The sequence below is a fragment of the Triticum aestivum genome, chromosome 2A (genome assembly GCF_018294505.1).
Source record: "Triticum aestivum cultivar Chinese Spring chromosome 2A, IWGSC CS RefSeq v2.1, whole genome shotgun sequence".
NCBI classification, from domain to species: domain Eukaryota; kingdom Viridiplantae; phylum Streptophyta; class Magnoliopsida; order Poales; family Poaceae; genus Triticum; species Triticum aestivum.
This window is the reverse complement of record NC_057797.1, coordinates 621,356,687-621,368,233: the sequence shown is the minus strand read 5'-3', so window position 1 is coordinate 621,368,233 and position 11,547 is coordinate 621,356,687.

Here is an 11,547-nt window from a genome sequence, read left to right as displayed (position 1 = left end):
CATCATCTTGATCTATATCAATGTGTCGTCACATGGTCATCTCGGCAACTATTGCTCTTGCAACTATTGCTATCGCATAGCGATAAAGTAAAGCAATTATTTGGCGCTTGCATCTTATGCAATAAAGAGACAACCATAAGGCTTCTGCCAGTTGCCGACAACTTCAACAAAACATGATCATCTTATACAACAACTAATATCTCATCACGTCTTGACCATATCACATCACAACATGCCCTGCAAAAACAAGTTAGACGTCCTCTACTTTGTTGTTGCAAGTTTTACGTGGCTGCTACGGGCTGAGCAAGAACCGTTCTTACCTACGCATCAAAACCAAAATGATAGTTTGTGAAGTTAGTGTTGTTTTAACCTTCTCAAGGTGTAACATCCCAAATTTTCAATTTGGAATGTTATACATTAGATCATCTATGCATATCATATTTTATTTTGCATTTTGGTTGATCCTAGAAATTTCTATGCAACTCAAGGACCCACGGAGAGAGTTGGGAAATTCTTTATTTTCATATTTGAGTTTTCTCAAATTTTGAGAATAGGATCATTTGATTTAAATTATTTTATCATCAATTATTTCTATTACAAAAATATGAGAGAGGGAATAAAATGACTTTCCCAAAATAAAGAAATATTGAGGATTTAATAAAAAAATCAAATAAGATTTTATTTCGGAGTTTTTCGTTATTTTATTTGAATTTAGGAAAAAATGTGCGTTTTTCAAAATTTTATTTAGGCCCCAAATAAATGTTCACCTTGTGCGGCTTGATTTTAGAAGCCCGGGAAAATTTATTTCGGGATTTTTGGAGTCCATTTAGTATTACTATATTTTTCTTCTGCGCGTAATTAAAAAAACGAACCGACCTAGGGGCCGTGTCCGACCCGGACTCCAGGCCCGCTAGGCTTTATAAGCCGGGGCCCACCCCGGGCCGAACCCTAGCCCCAGCCCCAGCCCCGCCCGAGCCGCGCCGCCGCCGCCGCTCGCGCCGCCGTCGCCGCACCGCCGCGCCACCGCCGGAGCCGCCGCCCCGAGGTTCGCCTTGCCTCGAAATCCGCGCCGCCCATTTTTTTTCCCGAAAAACCGTTCTGTTTTTTCGTTCAGTTTTTTTAGTTTCGGTTTTTTTAATAGATCAGTTTTTCCAATTTTTTTAGCGAGCATTCGTCCGTTCGTTCGTTCTAGCAAACATTCGTCGTTTTTCTTTTTCTCGGATTAAATCCATGATTTTTCTGATCGCGATTTCTGATTCGATTTTCGTTTTAGTATAACTTTTCGCTCGTTTATCGGAATCAGGCGATTCAAGCGCCTGCAGTTTCGTCTCGAAACCCTCTATCCGTTTAACCAACTTAAACAAGTTTTGATACTGTAAAATTTGACTTAGATCCAGATTAGTAGAACGAAGTTGTTTTCTTTCGCCGTTTGATTTTCGTTGCTTTGTTCGATTTGATTCTTTTTGCCAACCGGAGTTCTTAAGTTGAACCTTCTGGTTAGATCTCTTATTTGAGTTTTACCCGTGCATTAGATGAGTACTTATTGTATGCTTGTTTGTTTGTCTGTGATAGAATACCCGGAGTGCGCCGCTTGTTACTTCGAATCTCTAGGTTTCGCGGATCATCAGCAAGGCAAGTAACACTTTGATCATACCTTTTCTACTACCCAGTTTTATTGCATTAGATCAATCCTCACACATTGCATGATTAGGATCTAATTAAATTGTGGGATGGGAAGTAGTTGAGGTAGTACCTATTACCTGTTTTATTATCAAACCTTTGGGAGTTACTTCTACGTTTGCCATTATGCTATGCTATGCTAGTAGACGTGGATTGGGTGAGTGATATTCATGACAGATGTGAGTTTGTTTATTAATGGTTTATCTAAGGTGGCAACTTAAACACACATCTGGGTGGATTGAGGTACCTGGGTATTCCAGGATTGCCTGTTTCTTTTGGACCGCCACCCAGGCTCAAAGGGATCATGGGATTATTCATACTAGAAACTTCCGTGTGCAGCCACAAGCCATTATGGGCTCTGGCATAGTTGAATAAGTCGTGCGAACTCTTACAGGGTAGACTAGCAGATGTAGGGGAAAGTAGGTGTAACGGTCTATCCATCATAAGGTGCTAGCGCTTCTGAAAGACTGTGTCTCGGTCATCCGTCTTCTGAAACACCATGAAGTGCGAGAAACCAAACGGAGGCGATCGTGTCTTGTGGGGAAAAGTGCGCAAACCTCTGCAGAGTGTAATAAACTAATCATGATTAGTCGTGTCCCCAGTTATGGACATCTTGAGTATCTAGTACCTGGATTATCATGTGAATCTCAACATGTTACTCTAAATTAATTTTGTTGGGTTTTGTTTAATGATGATGCTTAATTGGGATTGAGAATGCTGTCAACCATTCTCAATGTTTAACAACTACCATGATAGTTAAATAAATTTATTCCTTTGTAGTAGGGAAAAATTGGCTTTACGCAAAACTGTAACCATAGAGCTTTCCACCAGCCAAATATGCATATAGTATAGTTGTTTCATTCCATTACTCTCTATGTGTTACCTTGCCAGCATATTCCATGTGCTGACCCGTTTCGGGCTGCAACGTTAATGTTGCAGACTTTTCAGACGACGATTAAGGAGTTTTTAGGTCGTGGTTCTATACTCAGTGATGCCGTTGGAGTTGATGGACTCACTTATCTTCCAAGCCTTCCGCTGTTATCGTTATTAGATGGCCTTAAGCCATATTTATTGTAATAAGTTCTCTTTTGAGACACTCGATGTAATAAGTGTGTGATTGCAACTCTGTTATAAATCCTCCGAGTACTGTGTGGTGTCAGCATTACTGATCCAGGGATGACACCGGAGCACAGAGATCAGACTGTTTGAGGTCTGGTCGCTACAGAGATGGTATCAGAGCACACGCTGACTGTAGGACACGACCACTAAGCTAAAAGACCTAGATCACTATCCACTCTCTTCTCATCTGACCTCTCATCTTTTCTACTCTTTTAGGATGGCGGATGCAAGGAACAAGTTCACGCAACCGGATGAAGATACACCCTTTGGACGTCACTTGAAGGAAGTCACTAGATACCTGAACATAGGAGTACCAAGCTTCACCGGAACCTACAACGCCACTTTACCTGATGAAGAGCGTTGGATGATTCAAGTTCAAGTTCCAGGAAGGACGTTCATGCCAGTCACTGAGCCCATAGAGTTTTCTTTCGATGCACCAACTTGGAGTCTAGGAAAGAGCATGGCAGCTCACATCGCCATGGGACGCATTGGAGAAGTCTACCGCAATGATCTCAAGGATACTATCTACCAGATTTGTGGGCGCCGAGATGAGCACTGGGAGATGATCAGCACCAGGAAGGATAGATCAATTGCAGCTTTTATCCAGGAGTTAAACCAGCACATTCGACGACAGGAGAACCATATGTGCGCCGACATGATAGATCTGAAGAAGGCAAGGACAAGAATCAAGGAACTGGAGGAAGAACTCAAGGCTACACGTGAAGATTATGAAGAGGAAATTGAAGTATTGGTGGATAAGAATGCCGACCTAACTATGAAGCTAGCGATATTTATGGGAGACCCTACACCAGTAGATGAAGACGAAGAACCCAAGGAGATTAGCCCGGAAGACTACATCATCATCGACGACACAGACTCGGACCCAGACGAAAGCGATGATGACTATGTTGATGAAGCTGGAGCAGATATCATGGAGTCTGCAACCGAAGAATATTTCTAGTAGACCACCTCATCAGTAGTAGTAGTCCACCATGTAAATATAGTAGTCCGAGCACTTTTGCGATAGTTAGATCGATTGTATGCCCTTGTTTGATTGAATGAAGTGAATTGTTTGCTTTTGCCTCATGTGCATATGGGTAGTGTTTTCTCTTTAGACCCCCTCTATTCTTACATCTCATCTTTTCTAAACCCTCAGATGCCTCCGAGACGTGACCCCGGATTTACCTTTCCACCGGAGCTCACCCAGTTGATCCAGCAGCAGAACACATTGATGCAGTTGCTAGTCCAGAATCAGAACCAGGGGAACAACAACAACAACCCACCACCACCACCACCTGTTGATCACTTAGCCCGATTTCTTAGGCTGAATCCGCCGGTGTTTTCCAGTAGCACCGAGCCGATAGTAGCAGATGATTGGCTCCGCAAGACAGCTAGAGAGTTGACCACAGCAGGATGTACAGATGCGGAGAAGGTGAAGTTTGCCGCACATCAGCTTGAAGGACCCGCAGCATCATGGTGGGAGAATTTCACATCCACTTTCCCTGTCGACACTGTCACATGGGACCAGTTTCAGCAGGCCTTTCGTACTGCCCATGTTTCATCAGGAGCTATGGCCATGAAGAAGCGTGAGTTTCGCAACTTGCGCCAGGGAGGACGGACAGTTGGCCAGTATGTGGAGGACTTCAGTAAGTTAGCACGTTATGCCCCAGATGACGTTGCTACGGATGCAGCTAAGCAGGAGAAGTTTCTGGAAGGACTGAATGATGAGTTGAGCATGCAGTTGATGGTAGCAACCTTCAACAACTACCAGGAGTTGGTAGACCGTGATCTTATGATTGAAGGCAAGCAACAGCAAATTGAGAACCGCAAGAGGAAGTATGGACAAGGGAAGTACAATTCAGGAGCTCAGCAGAAGCCACGTTTTACCCCTAGATCGGGAGGACATTTTCAGCATACCCATGGAGGAGGTAGCTCTCACAATCACAATGGCACCAAGAATGGTAATGGCAATGGAGGAAGCAGCGGCCAGAATTGCACCAACCCATCAACCCCAGCCAAGAAGGACCTGAGCCAAGTCACTTGCTTTAAGTGTCAGAAGACCGAAAATTATGCCAATGAATGTCCTGAAGGCCAAAATGGCAATGGAAGTTCTGGGAAGAAGCCGAACCCTTTCAACAGGGGACAGGTGAACCACGTTAACGTGGAGGAGGTTGAAGAGCAGCCGGATGCCGTAATCGGTAAGTTTTTGGTTAAGTCATTTACTGCACTCGTTCTTTTTGATACTGGTGCATCGCATTCATACATATCAAGGGGATTTGTGGATAAGTATAACCTGCCCACTAAGGTTCTTAGAACACCTATGCTAGTAAGCTCACCAGGAGCGGAGTATATGGCCAGTCAAGGATGTTTTCAAGTGCCATTGAGTATAGGTAGGCATGTGTTTCCCTCGGATTTGATCATTTTGGAATCACAAGGATTGGATGTAATTCTGGGTATGGATTGGCTGTCGATGTACGGAGGAAACATCGATTGCGCCAGTAAGACAATTTTGCTTACCACCCCAGAAGGGAGAAGGATCAAGTATGTATCCCGGCATGTGCCCAAGAGGACTCTAGTAAATTGTTTAACAGGAGTAGTGCAGGAGGAAGTACTAGTGGTAAGGGATTTCCCTGAAATATTTCCAGAAGAGTTGCCAGGCATGCCACCGGATAGAGATATTGAGTTTTTGATTGAACTATTGCCAGGCACCGGGCCAATATCGAAGAGACCATATAGGATGCCAGCAAAGGATTTGGTGGAAATTAAGAAGCAGATTAAGGAGTTATTGGATAAAGGATATATTTGCCCAAGTTCTTCGCCTTGGGGATCGCCAGTACTTCTAGGAGAGAAGAAGGATGGATCGTTATGGATGGTTGTTGATTATCGAGGATTGAATGAAGTAACGATCAAGAACAAGTACCCACTACCAATGATTAATGATCTATTTGATCGATTGCAAGGAGCTAAGGTATTTTCCAAGATCGATCTGCAATCAGGATACCACCATTTGAAGATTCGAGAATAGGATATTCCTAAGACAGCTTTTACCACCAGGTATGGGCTGTACGAGTATACCGTTGTGTCATTTGGTCTGACTAATGCACCTGCCTATTTTATGAACATGATGAACAAAGTGTTTATGGAGTTCTTGGATAAGTTCATCGTGGTGTTCATTGATGATATCCTGGTTTACTCGAAGAATGAAGAAGAGCATAAGGAACATTTGCGATTGGTACTTGAAAAGCTCAGAGAACATCATTTGTATGCCAAGTTCAGCAAATGTGAGTTTTGGCTGAAGGAAGTAGGATTTCTCGGACACGTTATATCCGGAGAAGGAATATCAGTTGATCCCACAAAAGTTGATACCGTGACCAAGTGGGAAGCACCAACCACGGTTGGAGAGATCCGGAGTTTTCTTGGACTCGCAGGATACTACCGGAGATTCATTGAGAATTTCTCAAAGATTGCGAAGCCTATGACGGAGTTATTAAAGAAGGATACCAAGTTCAAATGGACTGAGGAATGTGAGGCTAGTTTCCAGGAGTTGAAGAAACGCTTGGTTACTTCACCAGTGTTGATTTTGCCAGATCAGACCAAGGACTATGAGGTGTATTGCGACGCTTCACGTCGAGGACTTGGAGCAGTGCTTATGCAGGAAGGGAGAGTTGTTTCATATGCCTCAAGACAACTGAAGCCTCATGAGTTGAATTATGCTACGCATGATTTGGAGTTAGCAGCTGTAGTGCATGCATTGAAAACATGGAGACATTTCCTCATTGGAAACCATTGTGAGGTGTACACGGATCATAAGAGTTTGAAATACATTTTCACACAGAAGGAGTTAAACCTCAGACAAAGGAGATGGTTGGAGCTCATCAAGGATTATGATATGAGATTGCATTACCATCCCGGAAAGGCTAATGTAGTAGCTGACGCATTAAGCCGTAAGAGCCATGTCAATACATTAATGACGGGAGAAATACCAAGGGAGTTAGCCGAAAATCTTCGTGAACTATGTTTGGAAATAGTTCTGAGAGGCTATGTAGCAGCATTGGAGATTCAGTCAACTTTGATGGATAGAATCAGAGAAGCTCAGAAGACCGACAAGGAGATTGCCTCTATTAAGGAGAAACTGAGCAAAGGAAAGGCTAAAGGATTTCGTGAGGATGAGCACGACACCCTATGGTTTGAAGACCGTGTTTACGTGCCCAATGACCTAGAGATCAGGAAGTTGATACTGCAAGAGGCACATGATTCACCCTATTCGATTCATCCAGGAAATACCAAGATGTATTTGGATTTGAAAGATATTTTCTGGTGGACCGGAATGAAGAAGGATATTGCGGATTATGTAGCAGTTTGTGATGTATATCAGCGAGTAAAGGCAGAGCATCAGAAGCCAGCAGGATTGCTACAACCATTGCCGATACCCGAATGGAAGTGGGATAAGTTAGGCATGGATTTTATAACGGGATTACCCAGGACTCGTTCAGGCTATGACTCAATTTTGGTTGTAGTCGATCGATTGACGAAGGTAGCTCATTTCATCCCGGTAAAGACCACTTACACCAGTGCTAAGTTGGCAAAGATATACATGACAAGATCGTATGTTTGCATGGAGTTCCGAGGAGTATCGTATCAGATAGAGGAACCCAGTTTACCTCAAAGTTTTGGAAGCAGTTGCATGAAACTTTGGGTACCAGGCTAGAATTCAGTACAAGTTTTCATCCACAGACAGATGGACACACCGAGAGAGTCAATCAGATTTTGGAGGATATGCTGAGAGCTTATGCGCTAGATTACGGATCTAGTTGGGACGATAATTTGCCATATGCGGAATTCTCTTACAACAACAGTTACCAAACCAGTTTAAAGATGACCCCTTTTGAAGCCTTGTACGGAAGGAGGTGCAGGACACCGTTGTCATGGGATGAAGTTGGAGACCGCCAGTTGTTTGGACCTGACTTGATTAAGGAGTCTGAATAGACGGTGAAATTGATTCGCGATAGGCTCAAGATAGCCCAGTCCAGGCAGAAGAGTTATGCAGATTCTGAAGGAAATATGCCCTAGAGGGAATAATAAAGTTATTATTTATTTCCTTATATCATGATAAATGTTTATTATTCATGCTAGAATTGTATTAACCGGAAACATAATACATGTGTGAATACATAGACAAATAGAGTGTCACTAGTATGCCTCTACTTGACTAGCTCGTTAATCAAAGATGGTTATGTTTCCTAACCATGAACAAAGAGTTGTTATTTGATTAACGGGATCACATCATTAGGTGAATGATCTGATTGACATGAGCCATTCCATTAGCTTAGCACCCGATCGTTTAGTATGTTGCTATTGCTTTCTTCATGACTTATACATGTTCCTATGACTATGAGATTATGCAACTCCCGTTTGCCGGAGGAACACTTTGTGTGCTACCAAACGTCACAACGTAAATGGGTGATTATAAAGGTGCTCTACAGGTGTCTCCAAAGGTACATGTTGGGTTGGCGTATTTCGAGATTAGGATTTGTCACTCCGATTGTCGGAGAGGTATCTCTAGGCCCTCTCGGTAATACACATCACATAAGCCTTGCAAGCATTGCAACTAATGAGTTAGTTGCGAGATGATGTATTACGAAACGAGTAAAGAGACTTTCCAGTAACGAGATTGAACTAGGTATTGAGATACCGATGATCGAATCTCGGGCAAGTAACATACCGATGAAAAAGGGAACAACGTATGTTGTTATGCGGTCTGACCGATAAAGATCTTCGTAGAATATGTAGGAGCCAATATGAGCATCCAGGTTCCGCTATTGGTTATTGACCGGAGACGTGTCTCGGTCATGTCTACATTGTTCTCGAACCCGCAGGGTCCGCACGCTTAAGGTTTCGATGACAGTTATATTATGAGTTTATGAGTTTTGATGTACCGAAGTTAGTTCGAAGTCCCGGATGTGATCACGGACATGACGAGGAGTCTCGAAATGATCGAGACATAAAGATTGATATATTGGACGGCTATATTCGGACACCGGAAGTGTTCCAGGTGATTTTGGAGAAAACCGGAGAGCCGGAGGGTTACAGGAACCCCCCGGGAGAAGTAATGGGCCATATGGGCCTTAGTGGAGAGAGAGAGAGGGGCTTCCAGAGGTGGGCCGTGCGCCTCCTCCCCCCTGGTCCGAATTGGACTAGGAGAGGGGGGGGGGGGCGGCGCCCCCCTTTCCCTCTCCCTCCCCACTTCTTTCCCCCTCCTAGTAGGAGTCCTACTCCTACTAGGAGGAGGACTCCTCCTGGCGCGCCTATAGGGGCCGGCTGGCCTCGTCCCTTGCTCCCTTATATACGGGGGCAGGGGCACCCCTAGACACACAAGTTGATCTTCGTGATTGTTCCTTAGCCGTGTGCGGTGCCCCCCTCCACCATATTCCACCTCGGTCATATTGTAGCGGTGCTTAGGCGAAGCCCTGCGATGGTAGTACATCAAGATCGTCACCACGCCGTCGTGCTGACGGAACTCTTCCCCGACGCTTTGCTAGATCGGAGCCCGGGGATCGTCATCGAGCTGAACGTGTGCTAGAACTCGGAGGTGCCGTAGTTTCGGTGCTTGATCGGTCGGGCCGTGGAGACGTACGACTACATCAACCAAACGCTTCCGTTGTCGATCTAAAAGGGTACGTAGATCACACTCTCCCCTCTCGTTGCTATGCATCACCATGATCTTGCATGTGCGTAGGATTTTTTTTGAAATTAATACGTTCCCCAACAGTTGCATCCGAGCCTAGGTTTTATATGTTGATGTTATATGCACGAGTAGAACACAAGTGAGTTGTGGGCGATATAAGTCATATTGCTTACCAGCATGTCATACTTTGGTTCGGCGGTATTGTTGGACGAAGCGGCCCGGACCGACGTTACGCGTACGCTTACGCGAGACCGGTTCTCCCGACGTGCTTTGCACATAGGTGGCTTGCGGGTGACAGTTTCTCCAACTTTAGTTGAACCGAGTGTGGCTACGCCCGGTCCTTGCGAATGTTAAAACAACACGAACTTGACAAACTATCGTTGTGGTTTTGATGCGTAGGTAAGATTGGTTCTTGCTTAAGCCCGTAGCAGCCACGTAAAACTTGCAACAACAAAGTAGAGGACGTCTAACTTGTTTTTGCAGGGCATGTTGGATGTGATATGGTCAAGACATGATGCTAAATTTTATTGTATGAGATGATCATGTTTTGTAACCGAGTTATCGGCAACTGGCAGGAGCCATATGGTTGTCGCTTTATTGTATGCAATGCAATCGCGCTGTAATGTTTTACTTTATCACTAAGCGGTAGCGATAGTCGTGGAAGCATAAGACTGTCGAGACGACAACGATGCTACGATGGAGATCAAGGTGTCGCGCTGGTGACGATGGTGATCACGACGGTGCTTCGAAGATGGAGATCACAAGCACAAGATGATGATGGACATATCATATCACTTATATTGATTGCATGTGATGTTTATCTTTTATGCATGTTATCTTGCTTTGATTGACGGTAGCATTATAAGATGATCTCTCACTAATTATCAAGAAGTGTTCTCCCTGAGTATGCACCGTTGCGAAAGTTCTTCGTGCTGAGACACCATGTGATGATCAGGTGTGATAGGCTCTACGTTCAAATACAACGGGTGCAAAACAGTTGCACACGCGGAATACTCAGGTTATACTTGACGAGCCAAGCATATACGGATATGGCCTCGGAACACGGAGACCAAAAGGTCGAGCGTGAATCATATAGTAGATATGATCAACATAATGATGTTCACCAATGAAACTACTCCATCTCACGTGATGATCGGACATGGTTTAGTTGATTTGGATCACGTAATCACTTAGAGGATTAAAGGGATGTCTATCTAAGTGGGAGTTCTTTAAGTAAATTAATTGAACCTAACTTTATCATGAAACTTAGTACCTGATAGTATCTTGCTTGTTTATGCTTGATTGTAGATAGATGGCCCGTGCTGTTGTTCCGTTGAATTTTAATGCGTTCCTTGAGAAAGCAAAGTTGAAAGATGATGGTAGCAATTACACGGACTGGGTCCGTAACTTGAGGATTATCCTCATTGCTGCACAGAAGAATTACATCCTGGAAGCACCGCTGGGTGCCAGGCCTGCTGCTGGAGCAACACCAGATGTTATGAATGTCTGGCAGACCAAAGTTGATGACTACTCGATAGTTCAGTGTGCCATGCTTTACGGCTTAGAATCGGGACTTCAACGACGTTTTGAACGTCATGGAGCATATGAGATGTTCCAGGAGTTGAAGTTAATATTTCAAGCAAATGCCCGGATTGAGAGATATGAAGTCTCCAATAAGTTCTATAGCTGCAAGATGGAGGAGAACAGTTCTGTCAGTGAGCATATACTCAAAATGTCTGGGTATAATAATCACTTGATTCAATTGGGAGTTAATCTTCCAGATGATTGCGTCATTGACAGAATTCTCCAATCACTGCCACCAAGCTACAAGAGCTTCGTGATGAACTATAATATGCAAGGGATGAATAAGACTATTCCCGAGCTCTTCGCAATGCTGAAAGCTGCGGAGGTAGAAATCAAGAAGGAGCATCAAGTGTTGATGGTCAACAAGACCACTAGTTTCAAGAAAAAGGGCAAAGGGAAGAAGAAGGGGAACTTCAAAAAGAACAGCAAGCAAGTTGCTACTCAAGAGAAGAAACCCAAACCTGGACCTAAGCCTGAAA